Here is a 22248-nt window from a genome sequence, read left to right as displayed (position 1 = left end):
CTGTAGTGAAAACAAAGTACAGCCATACCCATCAACAGAGATGAATCTCGAAATTACAACACTGTACAAAAAAAAGGCAGTCATAGGAGAACACATATGAGTCCATTTAAGAATGTTCAAAAGCAGGAAATGAGACAAGACACTTTTTTTCAGATACATGTATGGGGAAAACTTTAAAGAATAAAATTAGGGAATTAATAACACAAAATTTAGGAAAATGGTTACCTGTGGAAAAGAAGTGATGTGGGTAAAGTGTTTAGCTCTGGCCCTCAAGGGGCTTGAAGTTCCTGCTAATGTTCTAGTTCTAATAGGGTGGTGAAACAGGGGCAATGGGTTGTTACTAGTTTTTAAAGAGCACATGTATGTTTATATCTGCATATTTATATGTATGACATTGTTTCACAATAAAAAAGAACCATCTGACAGTTATATGTTTAGTGTAACTTTCTAACTAAATATCTGTTGTTCCTTTCTACATCAAGCCTGGGGATTGCAAACTGTCAAATAACTGTGATGGAAAGTAATTAGAACAGATTATTGAGTGCCTTAGTAAAAACGGGCCAAATTATCCATCTATCCATTCATCTATTCATCCATCCATCCATATATCCATCCAACTATCTAGAGTGGCAAATGGTACAGCATAGTGCAAAAGTGGCAAATGTTAACAACTGCTGAAGCTAAGTGAAGACAGAGATTTGAATATTTTTATTACAAAAAAAAAAAACTTGAAGAAAACAAATACATAATTCTGGACCCCAAAAGTGAAATAATACCTCTGGGGTCCAGGCCTGGAAATCTGTACTTTTAACACAGTCCCAGGTGATCCTTTTGATCAGGCATGTTTGGACTGATATAGTGTAAAGAGAAATAACAGTTCTGAACCATGCCAGGCAGAAATTAGCATTCAAATGTGATTCAAGCGATTGGAAAACACCTTGAAAAAATAAAACAATTTTGAAAAAATTTTAAATCTTTAAGAATTTTTTAAAGTAACTAATATCAATGAATTTAAAGTAAAATACACCTACACATTGCCTAACAAGCTGCAGGTGCTCATAGAATTTGTTTAGTCCTCCCTCCTTTGAGCCACTAGTTTCTTTTTTTTTTCACCACTCTAAATTCTCTCGCCGTTCTTAAAAATTTTACAATATAGTTTTATCAACAAATGTTATATAAGGCAGGATAATGTCCAGTTGGTACAGTCGTGAATGTTCTAACTTAATCTTCCCGTAACATTCAGTGGATTGTTTCAGATTTCTCATTCACTCAGCAAGGCCAGAAAGTGCCATACGTTGAAGAAAGACCGACTTTGGCTTTCTATCAAAAGGAAATCAGATAGAAAACTGAGCTGTGTCTCCGTAATAGGTTAGCATCACATGGTCTAGAGAACTCAATCGCAGAGGCCTTCGCATTTTCAAGGCTTAGGCTACATACAGGGGAATCTAAGCCAACTGAAGTGTAATTAAGAGGGAAAGGAGAAATGGGTGAGATAGCATGAGGTTGGGGAAGCTGTGGTTTGCGGCTGTGCAAGGCAGCCCTGGTATCTTAAATGGCATCCCACAGCAAGAGAGCATTTACCCGGATACCACTTGCTGCAACAAACATTGCAGCTGTGTTATATGCTCATGCTTCAATTTCACCTTTGTAAATTGTGACACACTAGCGAAGTTCAATAAAACCGCAAGTCCTTGAACCATACCATGGATATTCGATCACAAAACTGAAAATGACGATCAGCTCTTTGCAGTTGAGTATTTACTAGAATCTGTCCTGGTCTCTTGGCAAGAGACTCTGGGCACATGAGAATCTTGCCGTTCTTTAGGCACAAGGCTTGGAAACCTGCATATGAAATCTCAAACCTTGGGCTCTGCCTGTTTCCAGTGCCTTCAGCTGTGAGAGGAGAGAAAAGAAAGCAAGAGGTCCCTGTTCATATAATTCCTTCAGCTCCTGAGCAGGGGTGGGAAATACAGCTAGTTCTTGCAAAGCCCCAGTGCATCTACCACAGTCCCCTATTTGGGTATTCAAATGTAGTATTAGAAAAAATGCTGCCAGTCATTTAACATGTATTACTGAGCATCTATGTGTAAGACTTTATGCTGGGTTCCAAGCTGACACCAAGAGATGGGCTGGGACCTGGGATCCTCGTCTCCTCGAGCAACATAATACAAAGAAACTATAAGGGACTGAAAATAACGACACGCATGCACAGTGGGGCAATTATGAGCAATAAGATACAAAAAGGCCACAAACCAACTGCCATTTCCAAGGTGCCGAGAGTAAAAGCCGAGTGCTGTCTGTGCATGGTCCCTGCACACAGCACCACCAAAGGGGTGGGAAGACCACCTAAGCTACGCCTCCTGCCCAACTGATCCGTCCCTACCCTCACCCCATTTAAGGAACCAGCTCACCCACTACCTCAGGGAGTGAGCAAGGCCACCTGCTTCTTGTTCTCGCTCCCTCCTGCTGCAGCACGAGACCCAGTAAAGCCTTGCCTGAATTTCTTGTCTGGCCTCTTATCAATTTCTATTGATTAAAGAGTCCAAGGACTTGGGTCGGTAACAATTCTAGCAGATATGATTTTATGAGCATTGTCTGTAAGGAGTTTCAAATTGGAAAAACTACGAAAAAGAAAATGGAGACACTGCTGGAGGGCTTTCTGTATTTGTAGCTAAATGAAAGACAAATGAGTAAAGCATAACTTAAGTGTCTGCTTATATTTTTAAGATGAATGGATTTATTTAGTAATAGACTTTAAAATGAGCAGAAAATTTAAATTAAAGATATCATCTCTTTGCCACTTATTTCAAATATACTGTGAAACTAATAAATATATTTGTTTAAATGTAACGTACCAATGACTATACTCTAACTTATTCAGACTATTCCATTTTTACTGTTTACACCTTTTTGGTATTATGAACGATGTTATATAATTTCCATTTACATAAATATTTGCACATACCTCTGCCATTCTCTTATGATAAAACAATTTAAGAAGGATTCATGTTCTATAGGTGGATGTTTCTTATAATTTAGGGAACATTTTGCTAGTTTCTTTCTAGCAAGACTTCTTCAGTTTAAACCTAAATCATATCTGAGTGACCATCTCAATATTAAATATTATCTTCCTTTAAACTTTTCCCATATGCTAAGGAAAATTTCCTTTTGTATTACCATGCTATTAAATATAATTCTTAATTCCTTAAATATTAAGAATAATAATGTGCTTTTTGAAAGAAAAGTTTAACTGATACGATGGCTTAATAGATTTTAAAGAATCACTAACGCAAAAGTATTACAGAATAGTAGGTACTCAGGAACTTTTACTTATATTCAAAAGGATTGTTGATTCTTCCTTTTATAAGTGACCCTTTAAATACCTATTGCTAATTCAAACATATAAAACTTCTATTCATTTCTTCAAATGAAGCAAGATAAAGACAAATGGAAATTTAATGGCTGCCTAGGGAAACAGCCCCCCAAATTGGAGGTTTAAAAGCAACAGATACATTGTGTTTCGAATTTAGCTTGCCTGTGGATTCTGGATTGAATATTATAATAGCTAGGTAACTAATTTTTTGAAAGAGAGAAATTCTAAATTAACACATGTTTAGGGGTAGGCTCCTTGAAATCACTGCTGAAGAACAAACTAGTTCAAATCAGATTTGACAGGGGTATCCAGAAATATGGCCTCTGATCCCACCCAAATCTTATGCATTTAGGGTTTAACTAGATTTTTGCAGTAAATTCACTAGAGGTATTACATGTTCTTTTGCTCACTTTTCTTTTTACATTTCTTAGCTTTATATTGATGGATGAAAAAGACTGGATGTCCAAAAACTGATTATTATTTTTGTGGCCAATATATCAAATCAGATCTCCCATTATTGATGATCCCTTTCTATCTTTAACTTGTATTCAACAAAAATACTTTAAAACATCTTCATAGGCAGTTTACAAATATTAACTTCATAGAAACCTTTATAGAAGAGATACTATAATAGAGGTGGAAACTGAGGCACAGAGAAGTTATTAAAAGGCTCTTCTCCAAGGCTGTACAGTTAGCAAGAAGTTCTGGCAGCATTGACTGGTGATCCAGTTTCCCTGTGCCTTCCTTTCACCCAGTGCAGCTGCCTACCTTTTGGCCAAACCAGAACTCTTCAATATTTGCCTTTGAGGTAGGGGAGAGTTGAAAATAGAAAAATACAGTTGACCCTGAACAACGGGGGTTAAGGGTGCTGACCCTCAGCAGTCTAAGATCCACCTATAACTTTTCAGTTGGTCCTCTCATCCCTGGTTCACATCCGTGGATTCAACTAACTTCAGATCATGTGGTACTACAGTTCCTATTTAGTAAAAAAAATCTGCGTATAAGTGGATCCTCACTGTTCAAACCTGTGTTGTTCAAGGGTCAACTGTATGTACAATTTAATGAGCTACTTTTTGTCTTTGTAAGGCACAGCAATTCTGGTGATAGACTTGGTAAAATCAAAAAGCAAAAACAACGAGTTCAAATATGCTACTCTTTGAATATGAAATTCATTTTATAATTGGGTGGGTCTGGTTTTTGAAATGGTTTTACAGTAATGGTGATACATTTATATTAATCTCTCTACTGTGGCTCAGCAAAAGTTTTGTGGATTATAAACTAATTCATATGTGACGTTACCATGGATAATAAAAACGTTAGCTGTAAATCTTAAACTGAATCAGTTTATGTATTTTAGCAAGCGTAATGAGGTAGGTGAAAAATTCATTTCACAAAAAATTCTGCAGCAAGATTTCTCATGACACAAACAGAGTTCAGGAAGAAGATGTTTTTCATGGGTTTCCCCAACCCTTGTCCCTGAGAAACTAGCCCAAAAGGAGATCATGTTTATGAAAGAGGTGGCTGGGGTCTCTGCCATCCTACTATGGCCCAACAAAGCCACTGGGGTAAAAAGAAAACCCCTTTCTGGCTTGGAGGGGGTGCCATACGGTGGAGAGAGAGTGGAGAAGAGGAAGGAGGGCAGCAGAGAGTGAGCCTCCTCATAAAGAAACTTCAAGAGTAGGAAGAGAGAGAGAATTAGCAGCAGGCACAATAAAAAGTAAAAGGTCTTGAAGAGCCTTAACACGGATTAAGTTTTATGGAACCCCCAACTAGAAGGTAAGTTTCCTAAAGAAAGATTTTTATTTTTTTACTCCTGTACTCCTAGTACATAGAAGAGTGCCTGCACATGGTAGGTATCCAAAAAGTATTGTTTAAATGAAGCTTTTTCCTGTGTAAAATCCTATGCTACACCCTTTAAGAAAATCTACACTAAAAGCTTGAATTATTCTTCCACATCTCTGGGTATATTTTTGTTTTCTCTGAATACAATTCCCTACAGATTCTGGATCATGATGGACTACAGGATTTATGCACTTTACACATCAGTTTCTCTGTGTAAATTTCCTTTATTTAGAAGCGTTTTGACTGTTAGTTGATTCACATGGAGATAGTTGCCCTGAATTTGTATATTTTTGTCACTTTTGCATTGTCTATAGTATTACATTATTGTGCTCATAATATAAATTGCAGATGTAATTCTCTTGACCACATACTATCTCTACAACCTCATATGTAGAGATTACTATGTTAAAAATTATTTATATTTACTAAATATGTAAATATCACACACACGTATATGACATATAATACTGTTTACATATTATATACTTTTATTTATACATATAATTATATAATACATAATACTAAACCACAGGGCTGGAAAGCATAGGTAAACCGGTCATATTTCTAACTTCTCAAGCAGATAACTGTTGTTACACTTCAATTTAAAACTACCTTGGATGAGGCTAAACAGAAGATTTATTTTAAAATAAATTTATTTTTTGATTTATTTTAAAATAAATTTATTTTTTAATTTATTTTTGGCTGTATTGGGCCTTTGTTGCTGCGCATGGGCTTTCTCTAGTTGCGGCGAGCGGGGGCTGCTCTTCGTTGTGGTGCACGGGCTTCTCATTGCGGTGGCTTCTCTTGTTGCAGAGCACGGGCTCTAGGCTCACAGGATCAGTAGTTGTGGTGCATGGGCTTAGTTGCTCTGCGGCATGTGGGATCTTCCCAGACCAGGGCTCGAAACCGTGTCCCCTGCACTGGCAGGCAGATTCTTAACCACTGCGCCACCAGGGAAGTCCCGAAAATGGGACTTTTTAAGTGAAAATTTTTAATATTTTTTTAGAAAAGATTTAAAGTATTTTTTAAAGGAGTAGTTAGCTATAAACAGCTGAGGAGTTACCTACTGATTAATTAATGAATTAATTCTTCAAATGAACTGATATAATATACATAAAACACTGTCATTGGATTTCAGTTTTAGATATCAATTATTAATTATCTATGAGGTTCCAGGAACTTTGTATATGTTGATTGAGGTGGATATTACAATTTTCATTACACAGGTAAGGAAACAGAAGCCCACAGAGTTTAAATAATCTATTCAAGGTCACAGTTCTATAAACTGGGGAAAGAGTAGTTCAAAACACCATCATCAGAGGCCAGGTTAGTATTCTAAATGCCACTGAAAATTACTTTCTGCACCTTGCTGCCCTCTCCAGCTCTTCCCACTACTATTACTGTACTCTACCCTCTAAAATGAGAATAGGCTTTTCTACTGAACTCCCTTTCAACTTCCCTTTTGTAAGATTTTTGAAATATGTGTATAATTGGGAGAGAAATTATCCATGAACCAGGAGGAAAAAAAATTCATAAGAGGTCACATGTTCCAGTTCTCAGTCAGATTCAGTAAATCTACACAACTGAATGCAATTAATGTAGAAAAAATGATTGGGCATTTGAAGGTCCTGAAAATTAAACAGTAGCAAGAGCATGGGAGAAGAAGTCCAGAATGGGATACACTATCAAACCAGAATCAGTTTCCTAATTTTTCTCTGGTATCTCTAGCATGATACTATTTCAAGGCAGCCTGACACACAGTAGCAAGTGCCAGATGCAGAGAGATCAGGAGAAGCCCTCTGGTCCTGGCTTAAGCAGAGGGAAAGGGGAATCCCTGCAGCTCAGAAAGAGTTGCAGAATTCCCCAATATTTTCTCATTTTCTCCATTCCCTCATGTTGGGGAAGAAAATACAGTTTTTAAGTAAAGGAATTAAATATTTCTTCTACTGTGCATATTTAATTATTCAAGTACTGAAACATATATTTATGTACCTATTATAAAGAACTAAGAAAATGATTCCAAAAATCAGGAACATGATCAAATTTTCAGATGTTTTACTTCTTTTCTATTGAGAAAACTTCTTTGAAAACTTTTATAAGTAAATAAATGTCCAACATTAAAACAATTCAAAAACAACTGAGACAATAAATTTAAAATAAAAATTAACATCTTTTGTAGCCAAATCTAAAGGGGGTATTTCGTATAGATTTTTAAATTGGATCAAGTTGCTAAAGATTTTTTTTAATAAATAAATATTTTTTAGATTATGACATTAAATCAGGTGTCTTTTCTTTTTTTCTTTTTTTTTTCACACACACACACTGTATTTTATTTTTACAAGAGATAAATAGACTGACACCAAGCATTGTACATGGATGACCACAACAAAAGCAACAATGATTGCAATTACCAAACATGAAACACACTCATACTATGTCATAATATTGACATTCAGTCCAGTAATCCTCCACTGTAACAGCTCCTTTACTTTGCAGTGAAAATTGATTTGTATATTCTTTGCCTCTGAGTCCTTGTGGGACTTTTTTTTTTTTAATTCAAACAGAAAGTCACAAAAATTATACTCATCCTCATCAGTTCACTCAGTTCCATGTAATTAATTTTTTTTTTCATCTTGATCTTTTGTTAGCACTTTTATGAGTTCATCAGTTTTTCATTAGAGTTCTGAAAATGCTTATTCATTCAGTTCAGCAGTACAGTTAGTTACCAGAAACCTGTACTTGTCAGAGTCTTTTCCATGAATTTCTTGAAGATGAAACCCTTTTATAGGAACATATTTGCAAAAGCATCAGAGTACACCCAGAACTGTCTGTAAACGACAAAAGACTTAAAAATGACCACGGTTAAAGATTTGATAATAATGCAGTTGACAAGAAAATTAGTTATTTCTGAGATATACATTTTAAAGTAATAACTAGGATTATGACTTATAACATTATACCAGAACATATAAGATTTTTAGAAATTTCATGTAATTTCATGTTCTGAAACATTTATATTAACATATTTCCATACAAATAACCCAATGAAAGTTTAGTATTAGTTGTTTTGTTTGTTTTTTTATACTGCATGTTCTTATTAGTCATCAATTTTTTACACATCAGTGTATACATGTCAATCCCAATCGCCGAATTCAGCACACCACCATCCCCACCCCACCGCAGTTTTCCCCCCTTGGTGTCCATATGTCTGTTCTCTACATCTGTGTCTCAACTTCTGCCCTGCAAACCGGCTCATCTGTACCATTTTTCTAGGTTCCACATACATGCGTTAATATACAATATTTGTTTTTCTCTTTCTGACTTACTTCACTCTGTATGACAGTCTCTAGATCCATCCACGTCTCAACAAATGACTCAATTTCGTTCCTTTTTATGGCTGAGTAATATTCCATTGTATATATGTACCACATCTTCTTTATCCATTCGTCTGTCCATGGGCATTTAGGTTGCTTCCATGACCTGGCTATTGTAAATAGTGCTGCAATGAACATTCGGGTGCATGTGTCTTTTTGAATTATGGTTTTCTCTGGGTATATGCCCAGTAGTGGGATTGCTGGGTCGTATGGTAGTTCTATTTTTAGTTTCTTAAGGAACCTCCATACTGTTCTCCATAGTGGCTGTATCAATTTACATTCCCACCAACAGTGCAAGAGGGTTCCCTTTTCTCCACACCCTCTCCAGCATTTGTTGTTTGTAGATTTTCTGATGATGCCCATTCTAACTGGTGTGAGGTGATACCTCATTGTAGTTTTGATTTGCATTTCTCTAATAATTAGTGATGTTGAGCATCTATTCATGTGCTTCGTGGCCGTCTGTATGTCTTCTTTGGAGAAATGTCTATTTAGGTCTTCTGCCCATTTTTGGATTGGGGTGTTTCTTTCTTTAATATTGAGCTGAATGAGCTGTTTATATATTTTGGAGATTAATCCTTTGTCCGTTGATTCGTTTGCAAATATTTTCTCCCATTCTGAGGGTTGTCTTTTCGTCTTGTTTATGGTTTCCTTTGCTGTGCAAAAGCTTTGAAGTTTCATTAGGTCCCATTTGTTTATTTTTGTTTTTATTTCCATTACTCTAGGAGATGGATCAAAAAAGATCTTGCTGTGATTTATGTCAAAGAGTGTTCTTCCTATGTTTTCCTCTAAGAGTTTTATAGTGTCCGGTCTTACATTTAGGTCTCTAATCCATTTTGAGTTTATTTTTGTGTATGGTGTTAGGGAGTATTCTAATTTCATTCTTTTACATGTAGCTGTCCAGTTTTCCCAGCACCACTTATTGAAGAGACTGTCTTTTCTCCATTGTATATCTTTGCTTCCTTTGTCATAGATTAGTTGACCATAGGTGCGTGGGTTTACCTCTGGGCTTTCTATCTTGTTCCATTGATCTATGTTTCTGTTTTTGTGCCAGTACCATATTGTCTTGATTACTGTAGCTTTGTAGTATAGTCTGAAGTCAGGGAGTCTGATTCCTCCAGCTCCGTTTTTTTCCCTCAAGATTGCTTTGGCTATTCGGGGTCTTTTGTGTCTCCATACAAATTTTAAGATGATTTGTTCTAGCTCCGTAAAAAATGCCATTGGTAATTTGATAGGGATTGCATTGAATCTGTAGATTGCTTTGGGTAGTAGAGTCATTTTCACAATGTTGATTCTTCCAATCCAAGAACATGGTATATCTCTCCATCTGTTGGTATCATCTTTAATTTCTTTCATCAGTGTCTTATAGTTTTCTGCATACAGGTCTTTTGTCTTCCTAGGTAGGTTTATACCTAGGTATTTTATTCTTTTTGTTGCAGTGGTAAATGGGAGTGTTTCCATAATTTCTCTTTCAGATTTTTCATCATTAGTGTATAGGAATGCAAGAGATTTCTGTGCATTAATTTTGTATCCTGCAACTTTACCATATTCATTAATTAGCTCTAGCAGTTTTCTGGTGGCAGTTTTAGGATTCTCTATGTATAGTATCATGTCATCTGCAAACAGTGACAGTTTTACTTCTTGTTTTCCAATTTGTATTCCTTTTATTTCTTTTTCTTCTCTGATTGCCATGGCTAGGACTTCCAGAACTATGTTGCATAATAGTGGTGAGAGTGGACATCCTTGTCTCGTTCCTGATCTTAGAGGAAATGCTTTCAGTTTTTCACCATTGAGAATGATGTTTGCTGTGGGTTTGTCATATATGGCCTTTATTATGTTGAGGTAGGTTCCCTCTATGCCCACTTTCTGGAGAGTTTTTATCATAAATGGGTGTTGAATTTTGTCAAAAGCTTTTTCTGCATCTATTGAGATGATCATATGGTTTTTATTCTTCAATTTGTTAATATGGTGTATCACATTGATTGATTTGCGTATATTGAAGAATCCTTGCATCCCTGGGATAAATCCCACTTGATTGTGGTGTATGATCCTTTTAATGTGTTGTTGGATTCTGTTTGCTAGTATTTTGTTGAGGATTTTTGCATCTATATTCATCAGTGATATTGGTCTGTAATTTTCTTTTTTTGTAGTGTCTTTGTCTGGTTTTGGTATCAGGGTGATGGTGGCCTCATAGAATGAGTTTGGGAGTGTTCCTTCCTCTGCAATTTTTTGGAAGAGTTTGAGAAGGATAGGTGTTAGCTCTTCTCTAAATGTTTGATAGAATTCACCTGTGAAGCCATCTGGTCCTGGACTTTTGTTTGTTGGAAGATTTTTAATCACAGTTTCAATTTCATTACTTGTGATTGGTCTGTTCATATTTTCTGTTTCTTCCTGGTTCAGTCTTGGAAGGTTATACCTTTCTAAGAATTTGTCCATTTCTTCCAGGTTGTCCATTTTATTGGCATAAAGTTGCTTGTGGTAGTCTCTTAGGATGCTTTGTATTTCTGCGGTGTCTGTTGTAACTTCTCCTTTTTCATTTCTGATTTTATTGATTTGAGTCCTCTCCCTTTTTCTTGATGAGTCTGGCTAATGGCTTATCAATTTTGTTTATCTTCTCAAAGAACCAGCTTTTAGTTTTATTGATCTTTGCTATTGTTTTCTTTGTTTCTATTTCATTTATTTCCACTCTGATCTTTATGATTTCTTTCCTTCTGCTAACTTTGGGTTTTGTTTGTTCTTCTTTCTCTAGTTCCTTTAGGTGTAAGGTTAGATTGTTTACTTGAGATTTTTCTTGTTTCTTTAGGTAGGCTTGTATAGCTATAAACTTCCCTCTTAGAACTGCTTTTGCTGCATCCCATAGGTTTTGGATTGTCGTGTTTTCATTGTCATTTGTCTCTAGGTATTTTTTGATTTCCTCTTTGATTTCTTCAGTGATCTCTTGGTTATTTAGTAATGTATTGTTTAGCTTCCATGTGTTTGTGCTTTTCACGCTTTTTTCCCTGTAATTCATTTCTAATCTCATTAAATCAGGTGTCTTTTAAAAATTTTCTGTTACAGTACTATTCAAGGGTACTTAGCATAGCAGAAATTTGCAAAAGGATGATTAATAGGATATGCAACATTCCTACAAGGATTTTCCAAATATTAGCTCATCATTTGATGTTACCACTTCCAAAATGAGTGTAGCTATGTCTTCAACACTCCACTCTTACCAAGAATATTTAAGAAAGTCAATTTGCTACATATATTACTAAATAATATGGTTCAGTTTGTTCTCATGAGTGTAAAAATTATGAAATTTTCATCACGTTGACACTGAAGAAAAACTATGCATATGTTTCATAGACAGCTTCAGTCACATACAGAACACACCCAGACACGTGTACGTTAAGTATACTTGTATAAAAGTTTGAACAAATTGATTTCCAAAGTTCCTTCCTGCACAAAAATCCTACAGCTCAGCAAGCAAATATGATGATTCTCAAGGAGGAGGCGGGTAGCTGTATAAAAGAAATCTAGAACTACTCCAAATAGGACTTAGCGCACAGCAGACCAGGTGAGGCTCACGCCGCTAGTTCACTCTGAGAACCACTAGGCTAGAGAACTTCCTTCACAAAGTTTATGAGGTTCGAAACCATTTTCCAAGCAATTCTGACATACCCCTCACCCCCCCAACACACGCCCAGCTTCGGATAACATCCATTCCTCACTCAAAAAAAAGCCATCTTCTAAAAGAATCACCTCTTTTTTTTTTTTTTTTTGCATCTTTATTGGAGTATAATTGCTTTACAGTGTTGTGTTAGTTTCTGCTGTATAACAAAGTGAATCAGCTCTATGTATACATATATCCCCATATCTCCTCCCTCCCACCCTCCCTATCCCACCCCTCTAGGTCGTCACAAAGCATTGAGCTGATCTCCCTGTGCTATGCAGCAGCTTCCCACTAGCTAGCTATCTATTTTACATTTGGTAGTGTATATATGTCAGTGCTACTCTCTCACTTTGTCCCAGCTTCCCCTCCCCTGCTGTGTCCTCAAGTCTGTTCTCTGCATCTGTGTCTTTATTCCTGCCCTGCCACTAGGTCCATTGGTACCATTTTTATAGATTCCATATATATGCGTTAGCATATGGTATTTGTTTTTCTCCTTCTGACTTATAAAAGAAACTTATCTTAATAAATTCAATTAAACCTTCAATTTACTAATATAATACCTACCTAAATTTTTTCCTCAAACCTCATTTGTAAACCAAGGTAAACTTCCTCTAAAGTTCGAGAGAAATCCAAAATATGTTGTAAGATTTTTGTTTTAAGTGATACATTCTCATTCTCGTAGGAGTACAGAATGAAACAGTAGTAACTGTAAACTACATAAATATCTAGCTCAGTAGTTAAGAAAACACATTATAGTGAAACGTTATAAAATCATATTCCTTTAAAAATATGGTCACAATAATTTTGTAAAAATAATTAAAATGCTTACAATAATCTGCATAATTATAATATGGAAAGTTTTATTTTTAAAAGTATTTAAAATCTAGAGAATATGCTAAAGTATAAATAATATTTCCTTTTCAAATTTTCTATAAGAAATGTATAATAGATTTTATAATCTGAAATGAAAAAAATAATAGAAATAGAACTGACAATCTAGACTCTTATAGTGAATTTAACTAAAAAGACCTGAGGTTCATAAAAGATGAAAACTTTACACACCCTTCCAAGCACAATTCTCTTTACAGACTTGAAGCCAAAATCTTGGCTCCTGTGGTGTATTGTGTTAGTTTTATGGGTTTCCTAGTCACCAGGGAACTAGATAGTTGAGTGGGCTCAGTATGAATGGATTAAAGTCTGATGATTGTGAAGGATTCTGTCATTCCTGTTCCACACCTTGGCAACTTAATAGGTTGCTGTTACATGGGCTGGAATTAAGAAACTATCCTACTCAAAAAGCAATTACAGAGGCCTGCACTAACAAGATATATTTAGCTCTGTTACTTTGGAATAAAACATGCAGTAGAAGTAACCCAGAGACACATGGAATCTTTCATTAGAACAATACATGGACTATATATTTAATTATAGATTTGCATGAAATTAATCCTACAAGAAACTTGAGAGAAACGGTGACTAATTTTCACTATGAACAAATGAAAATGTTGGCAAAATCTAATCAATTTATATTCTGTTTTTATAATTTATACAAACATTTTTCTTATTTTAGTCACACCATGGTTCCTTCCAAACAAAAGGTCTATGGTAGGACATTTCCTCTTTTTTAGCAGGAGGTTCGTTATTCAGCTTTATTTAAAAACGAATGAATTAGATTAAATGGGAGCAAACTGATAGTCACAGTTGATAGATAACTTTTATTAAACGTATTAGCTTAATTTTTTTAAAGAGAAAATCAGGTCTCTCCATTTTAGCTTTCAGAGGAGGCATGTTTTTGTTACCTGGAGTACAAAAAATTCCAGACGAATAATATAATCATGATGTTTATATAACACATTTTAGGAAACATTACCATGACAATCATGATATCTAAACGATTGCCAGATAATGCATTATTGTGTCATTTTCTGGCTAGTCTTCTAGCATTAAAAACTGTAACAAAACAGGACGTCAGGTGACCTACAATTAAATCATTTTGATAAACCTTACATGTATAAAAACAGCCATTTTAAAATGTGTTATCTGCAAAAGTACATATATTTATATCACAAAAAGGATCCTTCCTACCTAGATCCCTATTTTCCTTCTCAAAAGGCAGCCACAGATACTAGATTTTTTTGTGTCCTCCAAGAGGTTTTCTAAGCAAACACAAACTAATATATATGCCTTTTAATACAAATGGCAGTTTCCTATATACTGTTTTGTATCTTGTTTTTTCATTTATTAAAATTCTTTGATGTTGATTACATTTCAGTTCAGATAACCTTATTATTTTTAAAGGCTGCACCACAGTTCAACTGGCTGCTTGATGAAAATTTAAATTGTTCCCAAATGTATGCCATTACAAACAATGCTGAAATAAATTTACATATTTTGTGCACCAGTGTACTGAATCCCCGGAAGTAGAATTGCTGGATAAAAGTTTTGAACATTTTTATTTTGACATATATTGTCAAACTCTTTGCCAAGAATCTGAATCAACTCACATACCAGACAAAAACGTGTTACATTCCTAACACTATGTTTTATCAAAATTTTGTCATTGTCAATCTGAAAGGTGAAAACATTTCAGTTTTATTTTCCATATCTTGAGCAGTTTTTAGTCTTTGCTTAAAAGTCATTTTCAGCTCCATTTCTGTGAACTGCCTGTTTGCCATGTGCCCATTTTTCTGTTTGCTAGGTTTTTTTAAAAGTTTCATTTCAAGCTGCTCAACACCACTAATTATTAGAGAAATGCAAATCAAAACTACAATGAGGTATCACCTCACACCAGTTAGAATGGGCATCATCAGAAAATCTACAAACAACAAATGCTGGAGAGGGTGTGGAGAAAAGGGAACCCTCTTGCACTGTTGGTGGGAATGTAAATTGATACAGCCACTATGGAGAACAGTATGGAGGTTCCTTAAACAACTAAAAATAGAATTACCATATGATCCAGCAATCCCACTACTGGGCATATACCCGGAGAAAACCATAATTCAAAAAGACACATGCACCCCAATGTTCACTTCAGCACTATTTACAATAGCCAGGTCATGGAAGCAACCTAAATGCCCATCGACAGACGAATGGATAAAGAAGATGTGGTACTTATATACAATAGAATATTACTCAGCCATAAAAAGGAACAAAACTGGGTCATTTGTAGAGACGTGGCTGGTTCTAGAGACTGTCATACAGAGTGAAGTAAGTCAGAAAGAGAAAAACAAAATCGTATATTAACGCATATATGTGGAACCTAGAAAAATGGTACAGATGAACCGGTTTGCAGGGCAGAAGTTGAGACACAGATGTAGAGAACAAACGTATGGACACCAAGGGGGGAAAGCGGCGCAGGGGAGGGGAATGGTGGTGTGATGAATTGGGAGATTGGGACTGACATGTATACACTGATGTGTATAAAATGGATGACTAATAAGAACCTGCTGTATAAAAAAAAAATTTCCTTTCATGTTGTTTAAATGAATAGTATTACAACTTTATTTTATGTTAAGAATTTTTTCTCAAATTTGTCATGAATGTTTACATTTTTGCCATGCATTCTTTTTGATTTTTTTTGTAGTCTAATTTTTGCCTGTTTTACTGATTTTGAAAATGTGATAATACTCAGTATTGTTGATAATGTGATGAGAGAAATATACTCTTACAAACTTTTTGAAGGACAGCATCTCTCTCATCCTGAAGAATGAGTACTATAAAAGTGATTTTAGGATAATGTTACTGAAATATATAAAGAGTATAAAAACTACTGTATTTTCTGTTTTTAAAAAAGTTAACAGGCTGTGAAATCCCTCAAGCAAAACTTTTCAATTGTGTGCCTATAGGAAACATCATAGCAATCAATACTAAGGAAGTAGATAAAGGAAGGGATTTTCAAAGAAAGAACCTGAAAGAGAACATTCAAAGAGAAAGTAAATGAAGTGAACAGTATGAAAAGCTCTGTGAAAGAAAATATATTTCTTCTACACTGAATGATAACTAATATATCCAGAAAGGAATTATATACCTAAATTATTAATTACAATCTCAAGATCTTTACTATTTATTATTTTATTTTTCCTATTATAAAAACATCACTTTTTATTTACAAACATGTATATATTTATAGAACAAAACATGAATATACATAATAATATATGCATACCTCAGAGCTATTGCATGTTCAGTTCCAGACCACAATAAAGCAAATACACATATATACATATAAATATATGTATATATACACACCCACATACATAAACATTTATACATACTGTGGTTCAACTTGTTTTTTGTTTCTGTTTGTTTTCGTTTCAATTTATAATATACTTTGGATATATTTCCACTTTAGAACATTTAGAACTATCAAATGTTTTAAACTATTATTATTCCACTGTAAATGTACAATTAATTATGTAACCAAATTCCAATCAATGGTTACAAAACTATTCCCAAGTTTTCTATTACAAACAATCCTACTGTGACCATCTTTGACACAGATTTTTATTTGCACACTTAGGAGCACGATGAATTCCAATAAGTGAATGAATATTAAAATTTTTAAGTTATCACCATAAAAAAGTTTTACCAATACATTTCCACTAAGAGTTTGTTAATAGTATATTCCTCTCACCACACTATCAACAAAACTGAGCATTATCACATTTTCAAAATCAGTAAAACAGGCAAAAATGGTCTTACTTTAATCGCATTTTTCTGATAATTAATGTGGCTGAGAGTCTTCATTCCCCTTATCATTTGTGTTTCTCTTACTTTGAATTGACACTTTTTTATTCTCAAATTGGACTGTTGATCTTAAAAGTCCTTAATGAGAGTTCTAGGCATATTAGAAAATTAGCTCTTTTTCTGTTAACAATTTCCATTTGTATCTGTTTTGTTTTGTTTTTCTTGCATGCAAATGTTAAGAATCATGTCGCTACATAGGCTTTAGGTTTTTCTATCAACCTCAAAAATGCTTTCCCACATGCTACACTCACAAACATTCATTCAGCTTTTCTTCTTTTTTAGGTTTCATATATTTCGACTTAAATTAGTAAATCATCTAGATTTCATTTGTATGTTAAGAGTGAGGGAAATTTCAAGTTTTATTATTAGGTTTCCCAAATAAACACCTGATTGTCCATACATGATGGATTAAATGTTATTTATTCTCCATTCCCTATTTTAAATGTATGCTTATCAAATGTCAGCTTTCCTTTTATTCTTAAATGTCTCTTCAGTTTCTTTGATTTGTCTGGTAGTAGATCTATTCCCTAGTGGCCTTTTAATCACTACAGCTTTATAAGACCTTTTATTATACAGCAAAATCCCCGTATATACGTATACATATGTACATTTTTCTTTGAATTGAAATCTTCCTGGCAAGTAGTTGTTTTTCCACTTGAACTAAACAGTTGCTTTAAAAACAATCAAAAAAAAATTCGGATAGGATTCTGTTTAATTTATATGTTGTTTTAGAGAAATGATACCTTTGTCTAGAAGAATGCTATGTATTTCATTGTATTTTTATCTATACATTCTCATATATAGTATATTTTCATCTATGTCCCTAGAGATTTATGTTTTTTTTAAAATACGTTTTTCAAGTTATTTCATGCCAAACGAAATGGTTTATTTTGTTCTATTTTCCAGTTTATACATATAACATCTATTGATAACTGTTAACGCGTCCTCCTGCCTACCTTACTGGCCTATACAACTCAACAACGTCATAAAGTATGATAATGAGCATTCTTGGCTTTTCCAAATTTCCTGGAAGTGATGCTAGCGTTCCAAGATTTACCGTGATAGCGAGATAGATAGATGGAGGGTATCCTACTCGTAATGTAGTAACACCCAATATAAAATATTAAAGCTTTACCCTTTTAAGTAGGTGGGAAATCGACCTTAGTGCATAATATCTTCATCTCTGTACTAGTTTGGGTAGATAACACACTAGATACGAACAAAGTAAAAACTCAACTAAATTGTAGGTCCTAAGACCAGAAAACAAATGAAAGACAATTCTAAGTCTTGAAACATAAACGTTTTATTTTATAGAAACAAAGCAACTGTACGCCGAAATAAATTACCACCCGCACCCCAAGTCTGCCTGAATGCCAAAGCGAGAGTTGGGTTTTCTCCTGTAACCCCCGTCTCTCTGCCAGCAAAGCACGTCAAGAAGTGGCTGCAAACCCTTTTACCTGCGAGTCGGCCAGGCCCGGGTCCGCAAAGCTGCGCGGAGCGAGCGCCCGCCAGAGACGCCAGCGGAGCCGCGTCCGGGGCAGGAGACGCGGGAAAGGGGCGCAGCGCGGCCGGGCAGCGCAGCCCGCTCTCCGGGGCGCGCTTCTCCGCGGCCGGAACGCTCTCCCCAACACAGCCTCCGTCCCCGGGCCACGACTGCCGACTTCAGATCCAGGGGGCTCCCTCCCCTCACCCAGCGCCGGAGACGGCTCGCTGCCAGCCAGGCCCACGCGTCCACCTGGCAGACATGCGCCGAGCTCCCCGAAACTTCGGAAACCACCTGGGGATGCGGCGCGGGGCGCGGCGGTCCGGGGGGCAGCCAGCCAAGGACACCGCGTGCCCCCGCGTCCGCCGGCCTCGGGCCTCTCCTCGAGGCGCCCGCGACCCGACTCTCCGCCCGCCCGGCCCCACTCACCTCCCGGCCCGCCGTCCGCTCGGCACCCGCGACGCCAGGCCTGGGGTCTGAGTTTATCCAGGGAGGACAGAGAAAGGGGCGGGGCGGGGCGGGGCGGGGCGGGGCGGGGCGGGGAAATGGAGAAGGAAGAGGAGGATTTTGAAATGAAAAACCACACAGAGCCCCGCGGGGGATGGGGAGGGGGTCGGGGGCGTGGTCCCGCGGGCGGGGACCCTCCCCGGGGCGCCGTCTCCCCGCCCCGCCCCGCCCCCGCGCTGGGAGCTCCGCCGCCGAGGGTCTGCTGCCCCTGGAGGCTCGGGCCGCCGCTGAAGCCCGCTTTCCAGTAAAAATGCACAGGAGACAGGAAAAGAGGGAAAACTAGTTGTCACCGCTCACATGTGAGGTGAAGAAAAAGATAAAAGCAAGTCGACGGTTGCCTCTAATCCTAAAGGCACTTTCTAGAGCCTATGAGGCAGGGCTTCGTGGCAGAGATTAAAGAGCCCATAAAGGAAAAGAAGAAACCAGCCTTTCGTAAGAGCCCTGTTAATTTGCGTCTGTCCCACCCCCCAGACCCTTGGCTTGGAGAATTGGCCTTGGCGATGCAATGCGGGCTGGAAACAGGCGCGGGGCCCAGGCATTTGTTTTCCTTTCCACTGGATTGGAGGAGGCCAGTTTGATGTTGGAGGGAGGGAGGGAGGAAGGGGTGCCAGAAAAGAGGAGTGGGGGAGCTGGGTCGCCTATGTTTTCTGAGAGAAAAATGGCATTTGTTAATTACTGTTGTTAGGCACAAGTATTGGTTTCAAACTAATGAAGTTTAGATCTGTGGTCCATGGGAAGGAACACAACCCACTGACAGGAACTGAGGGAATCTAGATATCTCTGACCTTATAAAGAATCAGAACTGGACAGAAGTAAATTAGATTAAGTTCTGAAGAGTACTTGGCAGTGCCCCACTATGGGAGAAGTTTGGTTAGGGGAAGGCGTATGGGAGTGGAGTTCTGGAATTTTACATTTTCCCCTTATGAATGCTATCTGCTACTGTGTGTGTGTGAAATAGATTTTTAAAATTCATATTACATTTCTCAGTAGTAATTGCATGGGACATTACCCAAATACTGAAATAATGTTATACTGAAAGCATAAAACGAAGTAGTGCCAAAAGTACAGCTAAATATGATACTATTTATTAGCTTTGTTTTAAATTCATGAGAGTGATTCAGAGATTGAGTTTATGAATGCAAACATCCAAAATGATCACATGAATGATCCCCAATAATTCAGGAGCAAAACATGGCTTGTGAAACATATTGCTTTGGGGAGGGATAAAGAAACGATTGAAAGTATTTCATATGCCCCAAATCCCAAGTTTTGAGGGGAAGAATAATGATCAAACCTGTGTCTTTATGAAATTCCTGATCTGGTGATGTTCCAACTCAAATCCTTCAGGGGATGAAAAATTTACTGTTTTTTGTACTAATCCTACTTTCTTTGCCCTGTTGCTCCTTAGCTACATCTCTTAGTATTATTTTCTTTTTATTGGTTTTTCCTACATTACCACAATCTTCTTAGAGTTAATATTGTACCTCTTCACGTGAAATTAGGAAGTTTGCAAAGCACTTTTTGGTACCTCAATCCTAGATGTCATTGCTATCATGTTTTACATGCACACAAATTATAGACCACATAATTAAATGTTATGTTTTGCTAAAGCAATCAGTTGTCTTTACAGCTATTAGGAGATGAAAAATAGTTTTTATATTTACCCACAAATACACAGTTATCTGCTCTTCATTTTTTCTTGTAGTTAAAGAGGGGAATTTTCCCTTCAGGCTGGGGAATTTCCTTTAGCATTTCTTATAGTGCAGAACAGCTAGAGATAAATTCTCTCAGCACTGTTTAAATCTGAAAGTATTTTTTGTATGCATTTTAAAATGATATCTTCACTGGATATAGAATTCTGAGTGGACAGATTTTTCTTTTCTTCCCCAACAGCTTTGAGTTACATTTTTATCTAACGGGATTCAGATTTTTGGCTTTAAGGTAAAGTTTTTAGCTTTGGTTTTCTGCAATTAGGCTGTGATGTGTGGTTTTCTTTGTATTTATCCTCCTTGGAAGTCTTTGAGCATCAAAGATAGATGATAGGTTGATATTTTCACCATTTGGGAAACTTCCAACCATTATTTCTTTAACTTACCTCCCTACACCATTCTCTATTCTTTCCTTCTGTAAATTCGATTAAATGTATCTTAGACCATTTAATGTTGCCTCACAGGTCAGCAAGACTTGTTTACTTTTTTCCAATACAGTAAGTCCCCTACATACGAATGAGTTCCATTCCGAGAGTGTGTTCGTAAGTCCAATTTGTTCATAAGTCCAACAAAGTTAGCTTAGGTACCCACTAACACAATCAGCTATATAGTACTGTAATAGGTTTATAATACTTTTCACACAAATAATACATAAAAAACAAACACAAAAAATAAAGAAAACATTTTTAATCTTACAGTACACTACCTTGAAAAGTACAGTAGTACAGTACAACAGCTGGCATACAGGGGCTGGCATCGAGTGAACAGGCAAGAAGAGTTACTGACTGGAGGAGGGAGAGGAGGTGGGAGATGGTAGAGCTGAAGGATTGTCAGCAATAGGAGACGGAGGGCAAGCTGCAATTTCACTCACACCTGACGCTGATGGCACAGGTTCTGGTTCCTTGCTGGATTCAATTCTATCTACCCTCTTGAAAAAACGATCCAGTGATGTCTGGGTAGTAGCTCTTTTTTTCTCATATAGATAACAGAGACTGCATTCTGAACAGCTGCTGCAACCTTCGTGAACCATTCTACGTTCAGGTCCTGTGCCTCGAAAACTAACAGCACCTCCTCAAATAAAGAAAATCCTCTTGCCATTTCCTGGGTCGTGAATCTCTTCAGTTCTTCAGTTACTTCTTCTTCCTCTGGTCTCTCTTCATCTTTACTCTGGGCCACCAATTCCATCAGGTCTTCATTAGTAAGCTCCTTGTGTTGCAGAGCACGGAGTTCAATGAAATTGTCCTTTTGCAGATCTATCTTCTTGCTGAGGGTCACTAAGTTGCTGAAGACCTCTTTGGACTCCTCATCCACCTTCTCAAATCCATGAAAATCATGAACAAACTGCGGGCAAAGGTTCTTCCAAATCCCATTCATGGTAATGGCCGTAACCTCACACCAAGCAAAGTCAATGTTTCTTATGGCCTTGTAGATGTTATAGTCCTTCCAAAATTGTTGCAGTGTTGTTCCTGATTCATCACTCACCTTTACTGTCTGACGAAAAGTGTGACATAAATAATATTTCTTGAAAGTCGCTGTAACTCCCTGGTCCATAGGTTGGATGAGCG

General features: G+C 36.8%; 1 protein-coding gene across 3 annotated transcripts in view; it reads right to left on the bottom strand.

Moving 5' to 3' along the window:
- LOC133093647 (phospholipid scramblase 4-like) overlaps window positions 1-19033 on the bottom strand; it is a 40794-nt gene extending 21761 nt beyond the window's left edge. For 2 of the 3 annotated variants that reach the window (XM_061193577.1, XM_061193579.1), the window contains exon 1: window positions 18897-19033. The gene's annotated coding sequence lies outside the window, so the exon portion shown is untranslated. The remainder of the gene's footprint in view (window positions 1-18896) is intronic. The other variant, XM_061193578.1, reaches the window with a different exon arrangement.
- Between the last annotated feature and the right edge of the window lie 3215 nt (window positions 19034-22248).

Source organism: Eubalaena glacialis, chromosome 6 (genome assembly GCF_028564815.1).
Source record: "Eubalaena glacialis isolate mEubGla1 chromosome 6, mEubGla1.1.hap2.+ XY, whole genome shotgun sequence".
Taxonomy (NCBI): domain Eukaryota; kingdom Metazoa; phylum Chordata; class Mammalia; order Artiodactyla; family Balaenidae; genus Eubalaena; species Eubalaena glacialis.
This window is presented reverse-complemented; position numbering and strand designations above follow the sequence as displayed.